The sequence below is a fragment of the Scyliorhinus canicula genome, chromosome 13 (genome assembly GCF_902713615.1).
Source record: "Scyliorhinus canicula chromosome 13, sScyCan1.1, whole genome shotgun sequence".
NCBI classification, from domain to species: Eukaryota; Metazoa; Chordata; class Chondrichthyes; order Carcharhiniformes; family Scyliorhinidae; genus Scyliorhinus; species Scyliorhinus canicula.
In genome coordinates, this window is record NC_052158.1 from 128,470,134 (window position 1) to 128,497,045 (window position 26,912).

Below are 26,912 nucleotides of genomic sequence, written 5' to 3' on the forward strand. Positions count from 1 at the left end.
AAACACGTCGGCGGGAGAGGCCTGAAAGCGGCGGGGCGCGATTCCCGCCCCCGCCGATTCCCGGGTGATGGAGAATTCCGGCCACGGCGGGATTTACGTCGCCCCCAGGCGATTCCCCGACCCTGCGGGGGGTCGGAGAATTCCGCCCCAGATCTTTATCTAAACCTGTCGTCTATTTTCCAAGGATATACTTCCCTCTGTTCCCCACCCGTTCATATATCTGTCTAGATGCATCTTAAATTATGCTATCTTACCCGCCTCTACCGCCTCCGCTGGCAAAGCGTTCCAGGCACCCACCACCCTCTGCGTAAAAAACTTCCCAGGCACATCTCCCTTAAACTTTCCCCCTCTCACCTTGCAATCGTGACCCCTTGTAATTGACACCCCCACTCTTAGAAAAAGCTTGTTGCTATCCACCCTGTCCATACCTCTCATAATTTAGTAGACCTCAATCAGGTCCCCCCTCAACCTCCGTCTTTCCAACGAAAACAATCCTAATCTACTCAACCTTTCTTCATAGCTAGCACCCTCCATACCAGGCAACATCCTCTGCACCCTCTCTTAAGCATCCACATCCTTCTGGTAATGTGGCGACCAGAACTGCACGCAGTATTCCAAATGTGGCCTAACCAAAGTCCTATACAACTGTAACATGACCTGCCAACTCTTGTACTCAATACAGGCAAGCATACTGTATGCCTTCAAATCAGCATACGGGAATTGAACCTGAACCCTCGCTTGCTGGTTTTGTTCTGCATTACAAGCCAGCTGTTTAGCCCACTGTGCTAAACCATCCCCTACTTTTCACTGTGCCTTGGTACATGTGACAACAAATCCAAATACTTGATGTTAATGCTTTGAAAAGAGTATGTGCGAAAGGGTATCAGAAAATACTGACTTCTAAATAGGTCCGAAAAAACAGTACAATGAACAAGTGGGTCACAAATAAACTCTAAAAAGGATCACGGGGCAGCACAGTGGCGCAGTGGGTTAGCCCTGCTGCCTCACGCCGCTGAGGTCCCAGGTTCGATCCCGTCTCTGGGTCACTGACCGTGCAGAGTTTGCACATTCTCCCCGTGTTTGCAGTTTCGCCCCCACAACCCAAAGATATACAGGCTAGGTGGATTTGCCACGCTAAATTGCCCCTTAATTGGAAAAAAATAATTGGGTACTCTAAATTTTAAAAAAAGGATCGCATCAATGATCAAATTCACAATTATAAAAGAATGGCTTTTATAAACGATATTCTGAAAAAGAGTCCCAACCCAAAAGTATAATCCACTTTACTCTTTTCAGATGTTACAGTATTTCCAGCATTTTGTCTTTTTATCTTGATTTTCTATCATTTGCTGCTTCTGTTGGATTTGTTCAGCTCTTCTGCCGCACATCTTCCTCGTTGATTGGTACAGTACTAAGGTGATGCCACATTGCGAATGAACATCCCAGAATACTTTTCTTTTAATCCAATTCACAGCAAATGATAAATCTTTGATTTCAAGGGATAGAATACAGAGAACATTCTTGTAAATTCATGCAACATCCGCAAACTTCCGAATACATAGCTACAATATAGTTTATCTCAAAACTGCCCTATTGACTGCTTAGCAAGTCATTGCTGAACATTTTCTTGAAGTATTAAATTATCAGTCACATTATGCAGAACATGTTCAGCTTATTAACGAGGAGATAATTCTACTAAACTAAGTGCGGTCACTGTGTACCAAACAACATTTGCCTTAGTTAAAATAAAACAAACCCTATTTACTAGTAGAATCCACATATAAGCCTTTCAACCAGCTTTCAAAATTATTCTGCCCAAAGAATTTTGACGTCAGTTTGGTAATTGCATAAATGTTTTTTATGATGGGTGATGAGAGAAGCGAAGAGGCAAAAAGCATGGTCAAATTCCAGAACTGTGTCTTGTGGGTCTGGTCCAAAATCTTGTGACAAACTGCATGGTTATAATTACATTTACACAGGTGGGGGCCAGTTTAGCTCAGTTAGTTGGACAGCTGGTTAGTGATGCAGAGCAAGGCCAACAACGTGGGTTCAATTCCCGCACCGGCTGAGGTTATTCATGAAGGCATCACGGTGGCAAAGTGCCAGGGACCCATGTTCAATTCCCGCCTTGGGTGACCATCTGTGTGGAGTTTGCCCATTCTCCCTGTGTCAGTGCGTTTCCTCCTGGTGCTCCGGTTTCCTCCCACAGTCCAAAGATGTGCAGGTTAGGCGGATTGGCCATGCTAAATTGCCCCTCAGTGTCCAAATATGTGTAGGTTAGGTGGGGTTATGGGGCTGCGGGGATGGGGAGTGGACCTAGGTAAGGTGGTCTTTCAGATGGTCCATGTAGACTCGATGGACCGAATGACCTCCTTTTGTACTGCAGGTACTCTATTCTACTCTAAGGCCTGCCTTCTCAATCTTGCCCCTCGTGATGATCCTCAGTTAAATCACCACCAGTCAGCTCTCTCCATCAAAGGGGAAAGCAGCCTATGGTCATCTAGAATTATGGCAACTTTAGTTTTTACATTTACATAGCAGTACTTTGTTATGCCTGAATTATTCAATGGAAAATGGTTTTAAATAAGCATCCAATAATCAAAAATAAAGCATATATTCTTATATTCTCATACCTTATTCTTTACCACTAGATGCTCACTGATTGAGTCTACGGTTGATGGCAGATCAGCATGAATCAGGTCTCCACAGGGGTGTGTTACAATCCTTTATGAAAGCGGATGTATGCAAACTGCTCAGGCATTTTTAATAAATTATACCCAAGATGCAAGACAAAATGATCCACATTCAAAACACTTCCGTACACAGCTCCTTTCCACCTCAATTATTTCCTTCTTGCTATGTCAATTGTTTAAAAATAAATTATAAATCCGTCAACGACACCTGCATCTGTGAAAGACAATGCCATCGTAGATTTTCGCTGCTAATGTTTAGGAGAGGGTGTGGAGCTGAAATTTACAAATTCATTGGGCTCTGGCCTACTCCGAATAATTTGCTTCAATTTCCTCGATGCTTGGTATTAGGTTGCAAGACACGGATTTCCTTACAATGACTGCTGGGGGTGGCTGAGATCATCATCCTTCAGATAAAGCACCGTAGGACCGACTGTCATAAAAAACAGCCATTGATAAAAGGTTGTTGAATAATTGCAAATCATCGCCGATTCCAACCTATGTAATTTAGTTGTGTTCATGTCTGTATAAAAGAGCTGAAAGAAAAAGGAAAATATTCACAGGTTACAGGCAGAATAATTGTCCGACATCACCCTGTACGTGTACATAACAAGGCAGGCTATATCAAGTCTTAAGACAGCCAAATCACATCAGATTACTGCATTATATTTGCATACAAATATCCATCATTCAGCATTCAAATGCCTCAAAAAACGAGGAGAATAAATTACATGAATAAAACACAGTATAGAACTAACACAACTAGTCAATCTTCTCCGAACATAGCTACTTTCTATGTATATGGTCAACCATACCAGTACATAATGAAACTCCAAGTGCAGTAAGGGGCAGTGAATAGCCTAGGTTAGAATTCTTCTGAGGGTCCAAAGATGATGAGATGTTCCCATATTGTATAAACAATCTGGTGATGTATCTGAATCCACATAAAATATTAATTTACATTTAAATACTTAAATGTAAATAGCACCTTTAACGTAATGAAACATCCAAAGGCATATCACAGGAATATTATAAAACAAAGTATGAATCCAATTTACAGAAGGAGTTATTAGGGCAGATGGCCAAAAATCTTGATCCAAGAGGTAGGTTTTAAGGAATGTTTGAAAGGAGGAAAGCAAGGTAGAACAGAGAGGTGGAGGGAAGGTATTTCTGAGCTTGGGATCCGGGCAACTGAAGGTACAGCCAACAATGATGGAGCAACTAAATTTGGGAATGCAGAAGAGGCCAGACTTAATTGAATACAGATATATCAGAGTGTTGTGGGGCTTACAGTGTTAAGGAGGGACAATGACGTGGAGGGATTTGCATACAAGGATGCATTGTGTGGTCATATGAATTGTAATATGATATGGAATGAGATTAATATTTCAACAGTAGGCTTGAATGATGGGAGTTAGTAAACAAAAACATTGGGTGCAATTCTCCAGAAAAATTTCTAAGTGTGTTTGCGAGCGGGAATTGCCGTGAGCTTTCCTGCACTCAACCCAGCAACCCCACTCAATGCTAATTTGTCAATTTAACGAGGCCTCTCGGACTTCTCATTACAATGAAGGCTCGCCCACTGATTCACCGGGACCACACTCACCAGCCCCCCCCCCGCCAAACAGGTTTGAGCAGCACATAAGCTGCACTTGTTCAGCCAACCCCAGCCAGCTGACAATAATGCTGCCAAGGAGACCAGCCCCAAGATTCGGGGATGGTGACCTGGGGAGGCTGCTCGACGCCGTGGAGGCCAGGATGGGTGTCATGTTCCCCTGAGGGTCCAGGAGAGTCAGCCACAAGGCTGCCGGTGCTGCTTCGGATGAGGTGACGGTAGCTGTCAGCTCGGGGACTGTGACCAGGAGGACTGACCTCCAGTGCCAGAAAAAGGCCAAGAACAACACTGGGCAGCACATGTGAGTAGACATCAATGCCCCCCCTCTCCACAAGAGACCACCCAACCCCCATCCGACCCCCAGCCCTTCCGTCAACCCCCTCCCCCTTCAAACACCCCCCCCAACCCCTCCTTCAAACCCTTTTTCCCACCACTGTGAACTATATGTGTGGTTAACGATGTCTTCTCTGTGTCTCCTCAGGAAAAGCTCCCCATACCTGTCTCTGAGGGCCCAGACTGGCAGAGGAATGCCGGACATAAGAATCCTCACATCCTTGGAGGAGCATGCCCTGGAAGTGACTGGGATGGCCGAGGACAGATTGGTCACCCACACAGAGGCTGACGGATGCTACAAAGGTGAGGACCTGTCAAACATGAGTTGTTATTGCCTTACTAGCTGACCCATCTCTCACACTGACAAAAAGTCCATTCTCCAGCAGGTCCTCCAGCCGACGGCGCCGGCCCATCCCAAGTGGCACCCCCTCCTGACTCTGAGGACAACACCTCTGAGCGTGGCTCTGAGGATGCAACTGTTATAGTCACGGCACAGCTGTCATTCCCACCCTCCACCAGAGCAGATACACGCACCTCGGTGTGACATGTTAGTGGACAGGCCTCGGGGGCACATCAGGTGGAGGCAGGAATTGCCAGGCGAGACAGCGGTCAGTGGGCTCCTGGATCCCAGGACCCAGCTGGGTCCCAGCCTGATGTTGAGCCCATGGTACATAGGTACTCGGAGTTGATGGCGACATTAGGGAGCAGCCGGGACATTCAGAGGGAGATGTCAGCATCACTCCAGCAGATCCACAGCCACTTGGAGGAGTCCCAGAGGCATGGGGAGTAGAGGATTGCTCCTCATTGCAATGAGTGGCCAACACGGTTAGTGTAGCGACCGCAGTGGAGAGCCTAGTGCAAGTCGCCGGCAGCATGAGTGAGGGTGTCCAAGACGTCGCACAGTCAGTGATGGCCATCGCTGAGATCCTCGGCAGAATGCCCGACTCGCTAAGGGATGTCACCCAGTACCAGGCCGACCTTGAAGAGGTTCTGTGGGACATGTCCTGTTCTCAGATGGGAATGGCTGAGGTACTGCGGAGCTTGTCCCAGTCGCAAGTGGGCATTGCTGATGCGCTGTGGAGCATCGCTGATGGCGTTGACACAATGGTGTGGACCATGGGGAACTGCCAGAAGTGGCAGAGACAGATGATACAGGGAGCCCTGTAAAGCCCCGAGAGGAGGCCCAGCAGGGACATCGAAAGCCACGGGACGAGGCATGCAGCTGGCTGCCTCCACTTCAGTCAGATGTGCATCCTGGGTAAACACCTGGACCTAGTGTTAGAGCTAGGAGGGCAAAACACATTGAGGATCACTGAGGGCACCGGGGGAGGGGTGCGGATATAGGGGATGTGGCACCATTGAGAGTGGGGTATTGTATCGTACATTAAACACCTTTTCAAACAACCATTATAATGCCTCCGTCACTTGCTTCCGCAATGTGAACTGGCCACCAGACCCTTTGCCCATCTCTCCAGACACCGCACCCCCCAACCGGCGCTCACCCACCCTCCGGCCATGGAAATGACCCCAGAGCTGTGTCCCATCCCCTAGGTGTTCGGATGTTACATGTGTGGTGTTGCCTCCCACAGTGTTCAAGCACAGTGTCCAGGCATAAAGGTTTGATTGGGATGCTGGGCAATGACTTCCACACGCCACATATTCCACCCACCCACGGGAATCCACTTGGCATCAATGAAGTGCTAACTTAATGACGATTGCCAATTCCCAGAGGCCTTGGCAGTCGGTGGGGGTTATGGGTGGTCATTAGGGCAGACAGGCAGGGACAGGGTATGCAGGGTACGCACAATCCAGGGGTTGGCAAGGTGGTGCCATCAGCGGGTGCTCCCCAGTTGCCACCCCCCCAGCGCACCCCCCACCCCATGGCAGTCCACCCAGCCGAGGGTCCCCCACCCCTAACCAAGGACCTCCCCACCCCAACCAAGCATTGGGGTGGTGAGCCCACCACCCCGGCTTCGTTGCCTGTGAGCAGAGATACCTACTCACCTCCTCGGCTCCCCACAGAAGCCCTTCCGCCAGGTTCACGTTTTTCAAAAGGAGTACTAATCAGCGTCAGGTGAGCATTTGCTGTCATTCAGGGGAGGCCGCTGAATGACAGGAGGTCGTTGGATATAGGGTGGCTCTTATTTATTATATGGAAATTGGGCTTAAGTGGTAATAGTTGGTTTCTCGCCACGCTACGGTGAACTCCCGATTTCGCCTACGGGAGCGGTCCAGCTGCATCGCAAATTGTTTGCCGCCTGCTGCGGATCTTGTTTTTAACATCTCCTGCTATTCTCTGGCCTCGTTATGCTTGAGTGAGAACACAACGAGGCCGGAGAATCGCTCCCATTAACAACATTTAGTCAAAGATATAAAGATTGAAAACAACTGGAAACCATAAATAGATTTTCCAAGAAACTTAAAAAGGCTCTGTTAACATTTTGCAAGTTACGTATACCAGAAAATAAAGTCTGTATTTCTCATTGGTAGCAGATCTCTCACTCAAACGCCCTCACTGCCCCTGCCTGTAAAATCACAACCAATACATTTTTCTTGATGTAAACAAAAAGAATCATGTTCTGTCTAGTCAACAAGGATTTCAAGAGCTATTGTAACAGTTTCTCTTCGTAGTCAATCCCCACTTATATTACATATCTAAATGGAGATCATCATTCGATCAATGACAGTAACAAAACATGTTCCAATGAATATTAAAAGCAATTTTGAAATACAGTTTAGTGCTCTTTTACCACAAATTGGATGATAACACACTCTGGTTACGTATGGTACATCACCAGGCACCAGCAAACACACTTCGGTTACGTATAGTACATCACCAGGCACCAGCAAACTGAAAATGAGATATTTCAGGATGGCCCAACTCCTGTCCTGCATGTTCAGAAAGTTCCCTCAAAAATACACCATAATTTTATTTTTAAATTCTCTATGGCACAACCCTCACTATAATAATAATTAGCAATGTCAGATTTATTACAATCTCTGAAGCAAGACAATTTTGCTTTATAGCTACTTGATAAACAACAAGCATTCAACATTACAGCAACCGAGGGATCATCCAGCGAGGCTTTGGGGGTGGAACTAAGAAATAAGAAGTAAATGGTGACCTTATTGGGGTTGTACTATAGGCCCCCAAATAGTCAATGGGTATTAGAAGAACAAATAGGCAGAGAGGATGGGGAGACTTGCAGGAGTAACAGGGTTGTTATCATAGGGGATTTTAATTTTCTTATCATAGAGTGGGACTGCCATAGTGGGATGAAATTTGTTAAGTATCTCCAGAAAAGTTTCCTCAGGCAGTGTGTGGATGTAATAGGGCCGGGCAAGTGACCGAGGTGACAGTGGGGGACCAATTTGGGACCAGAGACCGTAGTTCTATTAATTTAAAAAGAGTTTTAGAAAGGAACAAAACTGGTCCATAGGTGCAAGTTCTAAATTGAGGCAAGGCGAATTTTAATGGAATTAGACAGGAGCTTGCAAGGGTTCATTGGAGTAGCTTGTTTGAGGGCAAAGGGGCCTCCGGCAAGTGATATAGGTCTATATGTTCCTGTTCAGGAACTATATGTTCCTGTTAGGGTGCAGGACATGCTGGCATGAGTAGGGAACTCTGGATGACAAGACATATTGAGGTTTTGGCCAGGAAAAAGGAGGCATGGCTCAGGTACAAGCAGCTGGAATCAAGGGATTCCCTGGAGGTGTACAGGGGATTCAGGAGTATACTCAAGAAGGAAATTAGAAGGGCCAAAAGGGGGCATGAGGTAGCTTTGGCTGAGAGGATTAAGGTGAATCCAAAGGCATTCTTCAAGTATGTTAAAGGAAAAATATTAACTGGAGAGAGAATAGGACACCTCAAGGATCAAAGTGCATACATATGTGTGGAACCATAGGAGATGGGCAAGGTTCTCAATGAATATTTCTCCTGTGTTTATTGTGGAGAAAGACATGAGGACTTAGGTACCTGGGAAGGTTAGTGGCGATATATTAGGGACAGTTCGCATTACAGTAGATGAGGTGATGGACGTATTAAAATGTATGAAGGTGGATAAATCTCCTGGCCCTGACCAAGTATATCTAAGAATACTGAGTGAGGCTAGAGAAGAAATTGCAGGAGCCCTGGCTGAGATATTTGCATCCTCGTTAGCCACGGGTGAGGCTGAGATATTCGCATCCTCGTTAGCCACGGGTGAGGTACCAGAAGACTGAAGGGTAGCAAATGCTGTGCCCTTATTTAAGAACACTAGGAATTATAGACCGGTAAGCCTAAGATCTGTGGTCGGTAAGTTACTGGAGAGGATTCTGAGGGATAGGATATACAGGCATTTAGAAAGTCAGGGTTTGATTAAGAGTAGTCAGCATGGTTTTGTGCATGGAAGATCATAGAACATAGAACAATACAGCACAGTTTACAAATTTGTAGAGTTCTTTGATGAAGTGACCAGGAAGGTTGATGAGGGCAGGGCAGTAGACGTAGTCTATATGGACTTCAGTAAGGCCTTTGATTAAGTTCCACATGGTAGGCTACTCTGGAAGGTTAGATTACATGGAATCCAGGGAGAGATGGCAAATTCGATTTACAATTGGCTTGATGCTCGGAAGCAGAGAATCATGATGCTTGTCGGACTGGAGGTCAGTGCTGGGCCCATTGCTGTTTGTTATCTATATCAACGATTTGGATGAGAATGTACAAAGCATGATCAGTAAGTCTGCAGATAACATGAAAATAGGTGGTACTGTATTGTAGACAGTGAGGAAAGTTATCAAAAATTGCATCAGGATCTTGATCAGCTGGGGAAGTGGGCCGAGAAATTGCAAATGGAGTTCAATACAGATAAATGATAAGTGTTGCATTTTGGAAAGTCAAATCAAATCAAGTCAAATAAGGCAGCACGGTAGCATGGTGGTTAGCATAAATGCTTCACAGCTCCAGGGTCCCAGGTTCGATTCCAGGCTGGGTCACTGTCTGTGCGGAGTCTGCACGTCCTCCCCGTGTGTACGTGGGTTTCCTCCGGGTGCTCCGGTTTCCTCCCACAGTCCAAAGATGTGCGGGTTAGGTGGATTGGCCATGCTAAATTGCCCGTAGTTTCCTAAAAAGTAAGGTTAAGGGGGGGTGGGGGTGTTGGGTTACTGGTATAGGGTGGATACGTTGACTTGAGTAGGGTGATCATGGCTCGGCACAACATCGAGGGCCGAAGGGCCTGTTCTGTGCTGTACTGTTCTATGTTCTATGTTCTATGTTCTAAGGTAGGACTTCCACGGTGAATGGTAGGACCTTAGGCAGTATCGTGGAACAGAGGGACCTTGGAGTTCAGGTGCATGGTTGTCTAAAGATGGAGTCACAGGTAGATAGGGCAGCGAAGAAGGCTTTTGGCACGCTGGCCTTTATCAGTTAGGGCATTGAGTATAGAAGTTAGGAAATTATGTTGCAATTCTACAGGTCATTGGTGAGGCCGCACCTGGAGTACCTGGAGTACTGTGTTCAGTTTTGGTCGCCTTGCTATAGGAAATATGTTATTAAACTGGAGAGAGTGCAGAAGATTTATAAGGATGTTGCCCGGATTCAAGGGACTGAGTTATCGAGAGAGATTGGACAAGCTAGCACTTTTTTCTTTGGAGCGTAGAAGACTGAGGGGCAATCTTATAACGGTGTATAAGATCATGAGATGCATGAAATGCACTCAGTCTTTTTCCCAGGGTTGCTGAATCGAGAACTAGAGGGCATAGGTTTAAGTTAAGAGCGGAAAGAATTAATGGGAACCTGAGGAGCAACCTCTTTTACACAGAGGGTGGTACATATGTGGATTGTCCTACGAGAGGAAGTGGTTGAGGTAGGGACATTGACAACATATAAGAACATAAGAACATAAGAACTAGGAGCAGGAGTAGGCCATCTGGCCCCTCGAGCCTGCTCCGCCATTCAATTAGATCATGGCTGATCTTTTGTGGACTCAGCTCCACTTTCCAGCCCGAACACCATAACCCTTAATCCCTTTATTCTTCAAAAAACTATCTATCTTTACCTTAAAAACATGTAATGAAGGAGCCTCAACTGCTTCACTGGGCAAGGAATTCCATAGATTCACAACCCTTTGGGTGAAGAAGTTCCTCCTAAAAGGCATTTGGACAGATACATGGATAGGATAGGTTTAGAGGGATATGGGCCAAATGCAGGATAATGGGGTTAGCTCAGATGGGCTTTTTGGTTGGCATGGACCAATTTGGGCCGAAGGGCCTGTCTCCATGCCAGAGATTCTACGATTACATCCCAGCATAATGTACATTTAATAATGCAAGCACATTGTAAAAAAATGTATGGCTTCCCCACAAAGATAAGAACCATCTAAAAGACATCCTTCCAATAGAATAGGTCCGATAAAAGTTTGTTACAAAGATGCAGGAAATCATTTTGCATAATATCTGGATTAATTTACAATGTTAGCAGCAATCTCACTCAAATACACATATGCAGTCAAGCTGCTTCCACATTAAAGGTCAAATCAGGAAAATTACCTATTCACTGTGGACAGCATTTAATTGTTCATAGTGGAAATACTAGCTTCAGTTTGAAATATTATACCAATATTCCTCAGAAGCAACAAGTGTAAGGTGGCGGTGATAAAAGCAAAAGCTTGCATCTGCACAGTCAAGATATAACACCAAGAACAGGTTCACTGTGGCTACAGGATCTTCTTTTCATTTCATTCATGGGACGTGGCCATCGCTGGCTAGGCTAACGTTTATTGCCCATCCCTAATTGCCCTCGAGAAGATGGTGGCGAGCTGCCTTTTTTAACCTCTGCAGTCCATGTGGTGTAGATGTATCCACAGTACAGCTAGGGATGGAGTTCCAGGATTTTCACCAAGCGAGTGAAGGCAAGATATTTCCAAGTCAGGATGGTGAGTGTTTGGAGGGGATCTTCCAGGTGGTGGTGTTCCCACGTGTCTGCTGCCCTTGTCCTTCCAATGGTAGTGGTCATGGATTTGGAAGGTGCCACAGAAGGAACCTTGGTGAGTTCCTGCAGTGCATCTTATAGATTGTATACACTGCTGTTACTATGCGTCGGTGGTGGAGGGAGTGAATGTTTTATGGATGGGGTGCCAATCAAGCGGGCTGATTCCTGGATGGTGCCGAACTTCTCAAGTGTTGTTGGAGCTGTACTCATCCAGGCAAGTGGGCTGGCTTTGGCAGTCAGGAATTAAGTTACTTGCTGCAGGATTCCTAGCCTCTGACCGGTTCTTGTAGATCAGGGGTAGGCAAACTTTTCCGTGCAAGGGCCACATTCAGAAATTCACAATTTTAAAGGGCCGCATAGTATATTAAGTAAAATAATTACTTCACCCGGTTATGATTCTGGGCGCCTCATATAGAACATAGAACAGTACAGCACAGAACAGGCCCTTCGGCCCTCGACGTTGTGCCGAGCAATGATCACCCTACTCAAGTCAACGTATCCACCCTATACCAGTAAGTAACACAACAGCCCCCCCCATTAACCTTAAAAATAAATAATTTTTTTTAAAAATTTTAAAGTTTTTTTTTTAATGACTTGGTGGACCGTATAAAGACCTTTGGCGGGCCGCATGCGGCCCGCGGGCCGTAGTTTGCCCACCCCTGTTGTAGATACATTGGGCAGGATTCTCCATTTCTTTTTTAAAAAATAATTTTTATTAAAATTTTTACAAAATATAAACATCACAACAATATTAACAAAACAACCGCGGTAAAAACCCAAGAACACCCACCCAACTTCAAAAGCAACTGCAAACAAAAGAAAAAACAAAAGAACACCCAAACAACAAAAGGGAAAGAGATAACACCCGCCACATCCCACAAACCCATGTACACAGTTCTCCCTCCCACCGAACCAAACCACCCCCCCGCCCGGTTGCTGCTGCTGCCGGCCTATTTCCCTACCGTTCCGCCAGGAAGTCCAGGAAAGGCTGCCACCGCCTAAAGAACCCTTGTACTGATCCCCTCAGGGCAAATTTCACCTTCTCCAATTTAATGAACCCCCGCCATATCATTGATCCAGGCCTCCACGTTTGGGGGCCTCGCATCCTTCCATTGGAGCAAGATCCTCCACCGGGCTACTAGGGACGCAAAGGCCAGAACACCAGCCTCTTTCGCCTCCGCACTCCCGGCTCCACTGCAACCCCAAAAATTACGAGTCCCCAGCCTGGCTTGACCCTGGATCCCACCACCCTCGACACCGTCCTTGCTACCCCCTTCCAAAACTCCCCCAGCGCTGGGCACGCCCAAAACATATGGGAATGGTTCACTGGGATCTCCGAGCACATAGCACACCTGTCTTCGCCCCCGAAAAACCTATTCATCCTCGTCCCAGTCATGTGGGCCCTATGTAGCACCTTGAACTGTATGAGGCTAAGCCTCGCACAGGAAGAGGAGGTATTCACTGTCTCCAGGGCATCCGCCCAGGTCCCCTCCTCAATCTCCTCACCCAGCTCCTCTACCGAGGCCTCGTCTACCTCCTGCATTACCCGGTATATGTCCGAAATCCTCCCTCCTCCAACCCACACCCCCGAGAGCACCCTGTCCTGCACCACACGTGGGGGCAGCAAGGGGTACCCCTCCACCAGCCGCCTGGCAAACGCCCTCACCTGCATGTACCTGAACATGTTCCCCGGGGGGAGCCCAAACATCCCCTCTAACTCCCCCAAGCTCGCGAACCTCCCCTCCACAAACAGGTCCTTCAACCTCCTAACCCCTACCCTGTGCCAGCCCAGAAATCCGCCATCAATGCTCCCTGGGACAAACCAATGGTTCCCCCGTATCGGGGCCTCCATCGAGCCCCCCACTTCTCCCCTGTGCCGTCTCCATTGCCCCCAAATTTTGAGGGTAGCCGCCACCACCGGGCTCGTGGTATACCTCGTTGGAGGGAGCGGCAACGGCGCCGTTACCAGCGCCTCCAGGCTCGTGCCCACACATGACGCCACCTCCATCCTCTTCCATGCTGCCCCTTCCTCGTCCATTACCCACTTAAGCACCATCGTTGCGTTGGCAGCCCAATAGTACCAACAGGTCCACATACCTTTTATAAAATTCCGCCGGAAACCCATCCGGCCCGGGCGCCTTCCCCGACTGCATGCTCCCTATCCCTTTAACCACATCCTCCAGCTCGATCGGCGCCCCCAGTTCTTCCACCTGCTCCTCCTCCACCCTCGGAAATCGCAGCTTGTCCAAGAAGCGCCCCATTCCACCCCCCTCCACCGGGGGTTCCGACCGGTACAGTTTCCCATAGAAGTCCCTGAAGACCCCATTAACATCTACCCCCCTCCGCACCACCTTCCCAACTCTATCCGTCACTCCCCCAATCTCCCTGGCCGCGTCCCGCTTTCGGAGCTGGTGTGCCAGCATCCTGCTCGCCTTCTCCCCATATTCATACACCGCCCCCTGTGCTTTCCTCCACTGAGCTTCCACCTTTCTGGTAGTCAATAGGTCGAACCTGGCCTGAAGGCTACGCCTCTCCCCCAGCAATCCCTCCTTCGGAGCCTCCGCATATCTCCTATCCACCCTCACCATCTCCCCTATCAGTCTCTCCCTCTCCCTCTGCTTCCCACTCTCCCTATGGATTCGGATAGAAATCAATTCCCCTCTAGTCACCGTCTTCAATGCATCCCAGACCGTCCCCACTCGGACCTCCCCGTTGTCGTTGGCCTCAAGGTACCTCTCGATACACCCCCGAAACCTCTCGGCCACCTCCTCGTCTGCCAGCAGCCCCACCTCCAAGCGCCAGAGCGGACGTTGGTCCCTCTCTTCCCCCATCCCGAGGTCCACCCAGTGCGGGGCATGATCTGAAATGGCAACGGCGGAGTATTCCACATCCTCCACCCTCGAAACCAGCCCCCTGCTCAGGACAAAAAAGTCAATCCTCGAATAGGCCTTATGCACGTGGGAGAAAAACGAGTACTCCCTGGCCCTTGGCCTCGCAAACCTCCAGGGATCCATCCACCCCCCCCCCCCCCCCCCCCCCCAATCTGGTCCATAAATCCCCTCAACACCTTAGCCGCCGCCGGCCTCCTACCCATCCGGGACTTGGATCGATCCAATGGGGGATCCAGTACCGTGTTGAAGTCCCCAACCCCCCATGATCAGGCCCCCCACCTCCAGGTCCGGAATGCGGCCCAACATACGTCGCATAAACCCCGCATCGTCCCAATTTGGGGCGTAAACATTTACCAACACCACCTGCTCCCCCTGCAGCTTACCACTCACCACCACATACCTCCCGCCACTGTCAGCGACCACATTTAACGCCTCAAATATCACCTTCTTCCCCACCAGGATCGCCACCCCCCTGACTCTCCTCATCCAGCCCTGAGTGAAATACTTGGCCCACCCATCCCTTCCTCAGCCGAACCTGGCCCGCCACTTTCAGGTGTGTCTCCTGGAGCATGGCCACATCTGCCTTCAGCCCCTTCAGGTGCGCAAACACCCGGGCCCGTTTGACCGGCCCATTCAGCCCCCTCACATTCCAGGTTATCAGCCGGATCAGAGGGCTCCCTGCCCCCATGCCCTGCCGATTAGCCATACCCCATCCCCTGCCCACCACTGGCCAGCGTCCCCCGCTCTGCCAGTTCCCCACGGCGGCAACTCTCCCCCTCCAGCACCCCCTGCATCCTCCAGCTCCTTCCTGACCGTTTCAGCAGCAACCCGGTACCCCCCCCCCCCCCCCCCCCCCAAGGCTAGGACCCCTCCTAGCCGCGCCCCTCCCTCCATAGCACTCCCGTGAGCCAGCTAACTTCTGCTGACCCCGGCGACTCCCGCCCTACCTCCGACTCTTCCCCACGTGTGACTACCCCTCCTCCATCGTGCCCATCAGCGGGTCCTTCTCCCCCCCCCCCCCCCCCCCCCACTTGTGCGGGGAAAGAAAACAGCCAGCAACGGCCCACGCTTCTCAGCCCCCACCATCTCCCAGCGCGAGAAACCCGAGAAAAGCCCGCGCTTTCGCCCTGCCAAGCCCCGCCTCGTCTAGGGCAACTCCCATTGGCGGTCCCCCCCACCAGCCGATCCTTATAGGTGACCCACAGATGCGCCGGCTGCAACATGCCAAACTTAACGCTCCGTCTGTGGAGCACCGCCTTCGTCCGGTTGAACCCGGCCCTCCGCTTCGCCACCTCCGCACCTCCGTGTTCTCCCACTTGCTGCTCCGCTCCTTCTTGGCCCACCGGAGCACACACTCACGATCCACAAACCGATGAAACCGCACCAACACCGCCCGCGGCGGCTCGTTTGGCTTGGGCCTCCTAGCCAGAATTCTGTGGGCCCCCTCTAACTCCAGGGGCCCCTGGAAGGACCCAGCCCCCATCAGCGAGTTCAACATAACAACCACATAGGCCGCCAGGCCCCTCCAGCCCCTCCGTGAGGCCCAGGATCCACAAATTCTTCCGCCTCGACCGGTTGTCCAGCTCCTCGAACCGCTCCTGACACCTTTTATGGAGCGCCTCATGCATCTCCACCTTCCCCGTGACGGCCACGGCCTCATCCTCCCTTTCGGAGGCCTGCTTCTGGAGCTCCCGGATCGCGGCCCCCTTGACTGTCTGAGCCTCCATCAGCTCTCTGGTGGTAACCTTCAACGACTCCAGCAGCTCCACCTTAACTCCTGGAAGCAGCGCAGCAGAGTCGCCTGCTGCTCCTGCGCCCACTGCCTCCACTCCTTCGGGCCTCTGCCGGCCACCATTTTGTTTTTCTTCCCCTGCTTTTCCAGGGGTGCTTCCACTGTTTTTCTTCTTACCCCACTCCTGGTCCGGTCCATAGGACTGTAGAGATCGACTCCTGTCCTCTTCCCACGTCGGGATCTGCCGACAAAGTTCCGTTGGGGGCCCTGAAAAGAGCCCCAAAGTCCATTTTCAGCGGGAGCTGCCGAACGTGCGGCTTAGCTCCACATTGCCGCCACCGGAAGTCAGGATTCTCCATTTCTGAGACTAAGTGTTGACGCCAACTCAGAATTCGTGAACTTTCACGACAAAGAAACTAGCAACAACCCTGCTATTATTAAGGGGCTAGCACTGGTGCCGCGTGGAACACAATTGATTCCAATGAAAACGGTGTGGGATTCGCCGGGTTCATGATTGACACTCGGTAGGCTGACAAGCTACAGCCACACATACACATTACACTTCCCACACACTTATCCCAGCCAAGAAAGATGGCATTGGTTGTGCTGGTACACATCCATACAGCTAATGGGTCGGCAGGGGGTAGAGGGCACCTAAGGGGTGCCTTGGGGGTGTCACCTATATGACCGATGGCACTAGGTTCAATGTGAGCAGCTGCATGGCTGCCTTGCCGGCTGAGGCAATGGTGTTCCATGCCAGTCCACCCCGACCCCACAGCCCACCTCCTGGCCACTGCCCGCTATTCCCCACCCGGTCCTGGCAGAAGCTCCCCATGCCAGCAGTATAACTGTCAGCAAACCATGTCAATGTTGGACACTTTATGTACCCCCTCTCTCTCTCCCTCAGCAGCCACCACGCCGGTTTCACGATTTTTAAAAGCACAAGTTAACTGCGCCATCGGAAACTCGGCCCATCAGAGACAGAGAATCGCGGACACCCTGGAAAATACCGGGTCGGGCCCGCTAATGAAATGTAAATAGTGTTTACTGTGCGTGCATTCCGGAATGCACTGACGAAGTTTTTGAGTTGCTGGAGCATTGCGATTCGGCGTCAAACCGGCGCCTGCCACGATTTTGGCGTGGGAGCTGATTCTCCACCCAATCATCTTTCCTGATTTAGGCGTCGGCTAATGGAGAATCCCACCCATTATTTACATGGCTAGTCCATTTCCGTTTCTGGTCAATGGTGACCCCCAAGATGTTGCCAGTGATTCTCTCTTGTTGGAGACGATCACATCCTGGCACTTGTGCTGATATTAATTGCCACTTGTCAGACAAAGACTGCTGCGTATGGGCATGGTTTTCTTCAGTATCTGAGGAGTCACAAATGGTGCTGAACATTGTGCAGTAATCACCAAACACCCTCATTTCTGATTTTATGATAGAAGGAAGGTCATTGATGATGCAGCTGAATATGCTTGTGCCTAGGACACGATCCTGAACAACTCCTACAGTAATCTCCTGGAACTGAGATTATTGATCTTCCACAAGCACAACCATCTTCTTTTGTGCCAGGTATGTGTACTTTGTGTCCAGTTTTCCCCTAGTTGCTACTGACTCCAGCTTTACCAGGGTTCCTTGATGTCACACTCAAGTCAAATTCTGCCTTGATATCACTCTCATCTCACCTCTGGAGTCCAGATCTGGAGTCCATAATTGAATGAAGGTTGCAATAAGGTCAGGAGCTGAGTGGCCACGGTGGAACCCAAACTGAGCATCAGTGAGAAGGTAGCACTATTGGCACTATTGGTGACCCCTTTTCCATTATTTTACCGGTGATCAACAGTAAAATGATAGGGTGGTCATTGGCCAGGTTGGATTTATCTTGCTTTTTGTGTGCAGGACTTACCTGGACAACGTCCTGGAACTCCCTCCCTAACAGCACAGTGGGTGTACCTACACCTCAAGGACTGCAGCGGTTCAAGAAGGCAACTCCCCACGACCTTCTGAACGGCAATGAGAGATGGGAAATAAAGGCTGGCCTAACCAGCGACGCCCACATCCCGTAAACTAATTTTTGAACAAATTCCACATTGGTGGGTCGAAGCCAGTGTTGTAGCTGTACTGGAACAGCTTGGCTAGAGGCGTGGAAAGTTCTGGAGCACAAGCTTTCAGTACTGTAGCCAGAATATTGTCAGAGCCCATTACCTTGTATTATTCAGTGTCTTCAACCATTTCTTGACATCACATGGAGAGAAATTGGCTGAAGACAGGCATCTATGATGCTGGGGACCTTAGAAGGAATCTAAGATGGATCATCCTCGCTGCACTTGTGGCTGAAGATTGTTGCATGTGCTTCAATTTTACCTTTTGTCCTGATGTGCTGGGCTCTCCCATCATAGAACATGGGAGGTCCAATTGGAATACCCATGGATTACAGAGTAAAAGCACCAAGGAGGGGTTCTTGACCACCAGTAGTTTTTTAATGTTTGCAGTCATTTAAAAGTCAGAGCCACTCACTTCCGAATGCACTACAGCCAGCCGGATCCCGGACTTGGCGCTTAAAAACGTGGTGTCCGAGCTCACTCCAAGAAGGAAATAAAAATTAATTAATTGACTCGGAAAAATCACAACAAAAGAATCAGCTTTGAATATCAGCAAAGGTCAAGATTTAGAATTTTCGTAACCCTATGGCATAGTGCTGAATTGGATGATCCAAGGAGCCATTGTCTAAAATCTTTCAAGACTGAGCGCAAACACAACTGCAACAGGTACCCACTAAAACTAGCAATTACGGGTAAACCCTTTGTCCTCAAACGAACGGCGGCATGATCTTGAATTTCAGCAATATTTTCAAGCTGATCCACTTTTCCAGATCAATTTGGACTTATCCAAGGCCCAGATAAATCCCAGAATTAGGACTTCAGAGAAAAAGATTCCTTACAAACAGGATTGCGTCAGGCTTGCGTAAATATACAGAGGCTCAGCAGGTTAACACACTGCTTTATTCGGTAGGCCCAATAGTGGATGACATTACTGCGAGGCAAGGAATCAATGAATCATCTGCTAAATTTGAAGTACCACTAAAATCATTCAATGTTCATCTTAACACAAGAAGTAACAAAACCCCCAAAGGGGCTAAATTTAATAAGTGCACCCAGCAGCCAGGAGAACATGTAGACTCATGTTAAGAAAACAAAGGTAATTTTACGGGATTTATATTTGCATTGGTAAACATTAGATACAAGGTATACTTTTTAAAAAATAAAATTAGAGTACCCAATTCATTTTTTCCAATTAATAGGCAATTTACCGTGGCCAATCCACCTATCCTGCACATCTTTGGGTTGTGGGGGCGAAACCCACGCAAACAGGGGGAGAATGTGCAAACTCCACACGGACAGTGACCCAGAGCCGGGATCGAACCTGGGTCCTCGGCGCCGTGAAGCAGCAGTGCTAACCACTGCACCACCGTGCTACCCTGCAAGGTATACTTTAAGTGGGTTTAATTTAATGTTTCTGTGCCTGTGAGGGTAAAATCTATAGTTTGATTCATGCTGGACAAAGGTACTTTGTATGTGTGGGGGTTGGTTAAGTTCCAACTGTATTTCTAGTGTGCTTAGAAGGCTATGGCGTGAAAAATAGGCCAACAGAGGAATGCCGATTGTTAGCAATTGGGGCTCTGTATGGTAGAGAAGCTTTTAAGTTTAGTTTTGGCTGAATATGTTGGCAGGTGGAGATAGGTAATGAGAGAGAAGGCAGCGCTCACAGCTCTGCTAGAAGCAGTTTGTTTAGAAAGTTAGAGAGCGAACATCTCTCTCAGCTTTGCTACCAGAAAAGCCATACTATGGAGTAATGGTTAAGAAAACAAGTGCAGAGATCTGAAGAGCACCTAGTTAAGGAAACTGGAGAAATTAATGACAGTTTCCAAGAAGTCTGACCTTAAAGATACTAGAACAGAGAACTGTTCAGTAAAGATAGACAGAGCTGAGAGGAAGGCTGTGGTGCCAGAAAAATAACTGAAGCATTGTAAGATTTTATTTGTAGCCTGTGGAACGCAAGTTGAAATAACTATAGAAATTGATGGCTGGATCTCTGAGTTTGTCTAAAAGCAATAAAGACAACGGAACCTAAAAGGGGGTGGTGTAAAATCCTAGACTGGATTCACTGTTAAAAGTGGAGTGGAAACGTGGGTTAAAAGAGTAATTTTGTTACACCTGGACTGGATTTCAGAATGTAAACCACTTAGGGAAAACTTTATACGAGAGGTTTGTTTTTATGGGAGTGGAGTTTGGAAACTCTCATGTGATCATCAACTGGAGGGAGAAATCCACAGACACTAACTTGGGTTCAGGGCAGGGTGCTTGGGCTGGATTCTCTGTTTCAGTGGCTAAGTGCCGGCTCGAACGGAGAATATGCATACGTTTTACGCCCAAAAAATCGGATTCAACCCCTCATTGATTCCGAGACCGATGAGGGGCTAGCAGCGGCACTATGTGGAAACACATGGCTCCTGTGCCAAAAACGGCAGGAAAATGGGATGTCCCTGGCTACGAGTGCGCATGGCTGATGATCTGCAGCGGTCGTGCCATACAACATGGCGCCGGCCGTGCACGGACACAACCCGACATCCGCGACCTCATAGGGCACATCCTGGCCACCCCCCACCAGTTCCCCCAGCCCTCACGGAAGCCCCCCCCTCCCCGGTCAGCGGGACGCATCCCGGCCGAGTGCCACAGTCCGCAGGTGTCACGCCAGGTTCCTGACCGCTGAGACCACGTGTCCTGTGCCGTCGGGAATTCGGCCCATCGGGGATGGAGCATCACGGGCGGGCCTGCCGATTATGTGCCAACACCGTTGCAATGGCACGCGGCCCAATTATGCCATTTGTGAGGAGGCGGAGCATGTACTGCCACGAATCAAACACCTCACGAACGTCTTCTTGTTTTCCCCAGGAAGTCTTCCTCTGGGACCCCACTCCCGACCTGGCTGGCCACCCCCGGGCCCATCCTGCTCCGGAAGCATGTGCGAGTGCACAAGTCTGACCCGTTGGTTGAAAGCGTCCAGTTACTCCACGCGAACCCGCAGTATGCGTACGTGGAGTATGGCCCTGATTTGGGCATCGGAGTCGATTCTCCACCCAATCGCCAATTACGATATCGGCGCCAGGCAACGTAGAAGCCAGCCTCTTGTATTTGACCACAGTCATCTCGTGTGCTTAAAAGGGACTGTGTGTGTCAATGAGGTCATGCAGTTTAAGATGTTCCTTGTAATCTGGGTTCATCTTAAAATCGGTGTGTAATTGTTAAGATACAGGAGAGAAAAGGAGCATTGGATTATAATCCATTTTTTTGTTTAATAATTTTATTTTTCTTGTTGTTAAATCTAATTAGCGATCCTGTGACTCTATTCCTCTACAGTTTAATAGAAGTCTTCTGTGTCAGGGTCCATTCTGAGAACTTCCCTTCCATTTATTTTTATTTTTTTTTTATAAATTTAGATTACCCAATTATTTTTTCTATTAAGGGGCAATTTAGCGTGGCCAATCCACCTACTCTGCACATTTTTTTTTTGGGTTGTGGGGGCGAAACCCACGCAGACACGGGGAGAATGTGCAAACTCCACACGGACAGTGACCCAGAGCCGGGATCAAACCTGGGACCTCAGCGCCGTGAGGCGGTTGTGCTAACCACTAGGCCACCGTGCTGCCCCCTCCTCCCTTCCATTTATCACATCAACTGGGATTGTAACTCCATGCAGGATGGCTGAACGCTGCAAATACGGACCTATCAAGGATAGAGCAGTTGCAGAGGTAGCCGAGAATGCACAATCAGACATGCTGCAAGAAAAGGAAGATCTAGCCACTAGATCTAGTGAGTTGAACGGCACTGAAAGAGGGACAGCCCATGCCAAGGGAAACAGTATAGCGATGGCAACACCTTGGAGCAAAATGACACTCACAGGCGAGCTCAACGTCCTGTAATTTCAGCCAAATGCTTTCAACAGAGCAGCATTGGGCACTTCGGCAAACTGTGCAAGGCCAAAACACTGAAATACGCAGGAGATCTAACGATTATTTATGAGGTTAAGACTGAACACCAAGAGGACACACAGCCATGCTTTTTGGGGGAGGACAAAGATTCTGGATTTTCGCATTGGAATGTGAAAATTTTAGGTTTCTTAAAATAAATTTAGAGTACCCAATTATTTTTTTCCCAATTTTGGGTTGTAGGGGTGAGACCCAAGCAGACACGGGAAGAATGTGCAAACTCCACACAGAGAGTGACCCGGGGCCTCGATCGAATCCGGGTCCTCAGCGCTGTGATGCAGCAGTGCTAACCACTGTGCCACTGTATCGCCCCTGTGGAAATTTTAGTAAACGGCATGTCACAAACTTTAATTGGACACGAGCCAGTGTTACGATCCAATCGGACAAAGAACCTCTGGCTTTGAACAACAGACACACTGCTCATTGGGCCTGCAGGAATCTGACTTCCGGTCAGAGACAATGTCAAGACAACCACTGTCATAAATCATACAGAATTGCAAGTTCCCGAGAGCGCAAACAAGAATGAGCATCCTGACTAAGACTTCAGAAGTGTTTTCTCGCTTTAATAATAAAAACAGAAAATGCTGGAAAGATTTAGCAGGTCTGGCGAAATCTGTGGAGAGAGAAACAAGAGTTAATGTTTCGAGTCCGTATGACTCTTGTTCAAAACTAAGAGGGGTAGAAATATGATGGATTATATAGTTGGAAATGGGGTGAAGATTGAGCAGAGTAGAAGGTCTAGGATAGGTGGGATCTCAGGAGAGATTGACAAATAAGTCATAGACACAATACAAAGGGTTAATGGTAATAGAAAGTCTAAAGAATGTGCTAATAATGCATAAAGGTATGGTAACAGAATATGTTACTAGCAGAACAAAGGTCAGCACTCTGTGAAAGCAAAGTGACAGATGGCCCTGAAGGAGAGGAGCTTGGGGGGAAAAAATCAAAATGGAAGAGGGAGCTCATGGTCTGTGAACTCAATGTAAACTTCACAGGCTATAAAGTTCCTAATTGGAGGATGGGATGTGGTTCCTCCAGTTTGCATTGGGCTTCACTGAACATTGCAGCAGGCCAAAGATAGAAATGTAGGCGTGGGAGCAAGATAAAACGGCAAGCAATGGGAAGGTCGCATCATGTGAGTAGACTGAGTGACAGTGTTCCATAAAGCAACTACCCAGTCTATATTTAGCCTCCCAATGTCTTCTCTCTTTGCTGAGCAGGTTAGTCCATATTTGTTACTGGTGCCGAAAGTCCTCCTTGGTCAGCCCAGCTAACCACTCAGATAGTTACCACGACTACTCCAGTGGAAGATGGACAAGAAAGCAAACAACAACCACAAGAGCTTAAACATCCAGCTCCAACAACTGTTGGTGACGTCAACACTGCGACCACAGAGCAAACACTCCAACTCCCAGCAGCATTTGTTTTATAAATTTAGAGTACTCAATTAATTTTTCCAATTAAAGGGCAATTTAACATGGCCAATCCACCTACCCTGCACATCTTTGGGTTGTGGGGGTGAAACCCACGCAGATACAGGGAGAATGTTCAAACTCCACACGGACAGTGACCCAGGGCCGGGAACGAACCTGCGACCTCGGCTCCGTGACGCACCAATGCTAACTATTGCGCCACTGTGCTGCCCTACTCCCAGCCAGCATGACAGTGCCAGAGATGATGCCAGAAACAAAGAACAGTCATTCATTGCTGAGAACCCACCACATAGCCAAATACAATGGTGAGGTTACTAAAAAAAACTACATCCTCACAGCAGGAATGGTCAACTTCCATCACTTGAAGAGATCGCAATGGCCCACACCACAAAAGATGAGGACGAAATGCTATGTGGACGAAGATAGCATTCATCCACCCGAGGAAAATGGGATACCTGTGAAAGGAGAGTGGTTCAATACAAAGTAATGGAAAAAGGATGAAAGGATACCCAGATGCCAGAACAACCTCCAAATTAACAGCGTGTACCACTTTTCCAACAGCAGTACGGATACGATATTGAAGGGCTATAAGCCTCCAGACCGCCTGAACCTCTAAACTCAAAGACTTGAAGGGGGGGTGGGACAATGGAGTAGTAATAACGATGTAAATACATGGGGTCAATAACTGGAATTGCATTGGATAAAGACTTGGGAGGAAATATAGTACAAGGATTTGGCACATACGGACAACTCCAAGCTTGAACCCTTTGCTGTATATATGCACATAGTTCTTGTAGTTAATAAATAGACAGTTGACCTACTTAAGACTACAAAGACTTCATCAAGATCTACTAAACGGTAGACTTCCGATGGCGGCTATGAGGGAGTAGGTCGTACATTTGGTGGCTCCCATCTCGGTCGGACTTCTGGACCTTTTCTCCCGACTTTTTTGCGCTTTTGAGCGCGGAACTGGAAAGCAATAGTACTCAGGCACAGGACCCATACAGAATTGTATGGACCTAAGAAGCTGGAGGGTCCGTAAACAGCAGAAGAAGCGGTCGAATAAGGGCACAGTGGAGGCTGTGAGAGGGACCAGCATTGCTGGTGTTCAGAGCAAGGCGCCGACAGCCCAGCCCACAATGGAGCAGCTGCTGCAGACTATGCAAGAAGGTATTTTGGCTCTGAAGCGTGACAACTTGGAACCGCTACAGAAGTCGATTGACCGGATGGAAAAAAGGCTAGATGATCAGGCTGAGAAGCTCCAGCAGTTGAAGAGGTCAGTGGAGGAGCAGGCTGACTTTCAAACGGTGGCGGATGTGGAGATTCGGAAGTTGAGGACTGGAGGACCTGGACAACAGATCTCGTCAGCAGAACGTGAGAATCGTGGGCCTCCCGGAGCGGGCAGAGGGGCCAGACGCTGCCACGTTTGTGGAGGGTATGTTTCAGAAGTTTCTGGGGAACAAAGTGTTCCCGCGCCGGCGGTACACAGAGTGCAGGTGAGGCAGCCGCGACAAGGGGATCCCCCATGAGCGATGGTGGTATGCTTTCACAGGTACCTGGACAAGGAACGGATGCTGCAATGGGCAAAGAGCACACGAAGCTGCACTTGGGACAATACCCTGCCTGTTTACCAAGATTTGAGCGCTGAGGTGGCCAGGAGGAGGGGAGGCTACAGGCAGGTGAAGGAGATACTGGATAAAAACAAGGTGAAATTCAGGCTGCTTTTTCCAGGGCGACTGTGGTTTACGTATGAGGGTCAGCATCACTATTTTGAGGAACCCGAAGAGGCGATGGACTTCGTTAAGAAACAAGGGCTGGCCCTGAGCTGAGGGCGTTTGGACTCTTGTTCGAACTTTTAAATATATGTGGTGTCTCTCCCGTTTTGAAAGTTGCCTGCACGTTTGGGTCCGTTTTTGTTGTTTCTTTGCGTGCTTTTTGTGTGATTCACCTGAATGTTTCCTTTTTGGGCTCTTTGATTAGCTGGAGCTTGGCTGGAGGGAGAATAATAAAGAAAACAGTTAAAAGGGTTGGGTTAAGAGGGATGCTTCAGGGGAACTTTGTGCAATCTTTTCTGTGTCTGTATGGGAAGGACTGAGAGTGCCTGTTACTTCTTATCTTTCTTTTTTTTGTCTTGTTTAACTTGAATTGTGCTATTGTGGGGGCTGTTTATGACTTGTGTAGAGTGTTTGCTTGAGTAGGGCTGATCTGGGGAAGTGGTATGGATGGGTCAGCGGAGGGGTGACTGGGAACTATGGGTGGGAGACGCGCTGGCGCCGAGGCTGGGAGCCCCAGGCTAGCTGAGTGGGGCTAGTCAACGGAACCCGAGGTGGGGTGTGTGCATATAGTTAGATTACAGCAGGGGTTAGGTGATAAGATGGTGTTGCTTGGGGGGGGGGGGGGGGGGGGGGGGTCATTCTGCTGACGGGGATGGAAACTGGGCATGGCAACAGTGAGGAGGTCATGGGTGGAGCTGGTCAGGAGAAGATGAAGCGCGACACATGGCTGGGGGGCTGGCCAAGGAAAGGGGGTGCTGATCGGTAAAGGGAGGGGGGGGGCAAAGTGCCCCCCAACCAAGCTGATCACCTGGAATGTTAGAGGGTTAAACGGGCCAATGAAGAGGGCGCGTGGGTTTGCGCATCTGCGGGTTCTGAAGGCGGACATAGTCATGCTGCAGGGGACGCATCTGAAAGTGGCAGACCAGGTTAGGTTAAGGAAGGGCTGGGTCAGTCAGGTCTTTCATTCGGACCTTGATTCTAAGATGAGGGGGGTTGCGATCCTGATTAAACAATTTGAGGCGGAGGTCACAGTCGTTGATGGGGGTTGCAGGTTCGTTATCGTGAGGGGTAAGCTCGAAGGGGTGAGAGTAGTCCTGGTCAGTGTGTATGCCCCTAATTGGGACGATGTGGATTTTATTAGGAGGATGCTAGGGAAGATCCCCGACTTGGACTCGCGTAAGCTGATCATGGGCGGGGACTTTAATACAGTCCTGGACCCAAGCCTGGACCGGTCATGTTCAAGAACGGGCAGGTTGCTAGCGATGGCAAAGGAACTGAGAGGGTTCATGGAGAAAATGTGGGAGCAGATCCATGGAGATTTAGCCGGCCGACGGCGAGGGAATTCTCGTACTACTCCCACGTCCACAAGGTGTACTCCCAAATTGACTACTTTGTTGTGAGTAGGGACCTGCTGGCCGGAATGGTGG

The 26,912-nt window shown here is 48.9% G+C and overlaps 1 protein-coding gene across 2 annotated transcripts in view; it reads right to left on the bottom strand.

Moving 5' to 3' along the window:
* tnk2b (tyrosine kinase, non-receptor, 2b) overlaps positions 1-26,912 on the bottom strand; it is a 405,837-nt gene that overhangs the window by 288,721 nt on the left and 90,204 nt on the right. Inside the window, exon 2 of one of the 2 annotated variants that reach the window (XM_038816361.1) lies at positions 3,066-3,226. The gene's annotated coding sequence lies outside the window, so the exon portion shown is untranslated. Of the gene's footprint in view, positions 1-2,633; positions 3,227-26,912 lie in introns of both variants that reach the window. The other variant, XM_038816360.1, reaches the window with a different exon arrangement.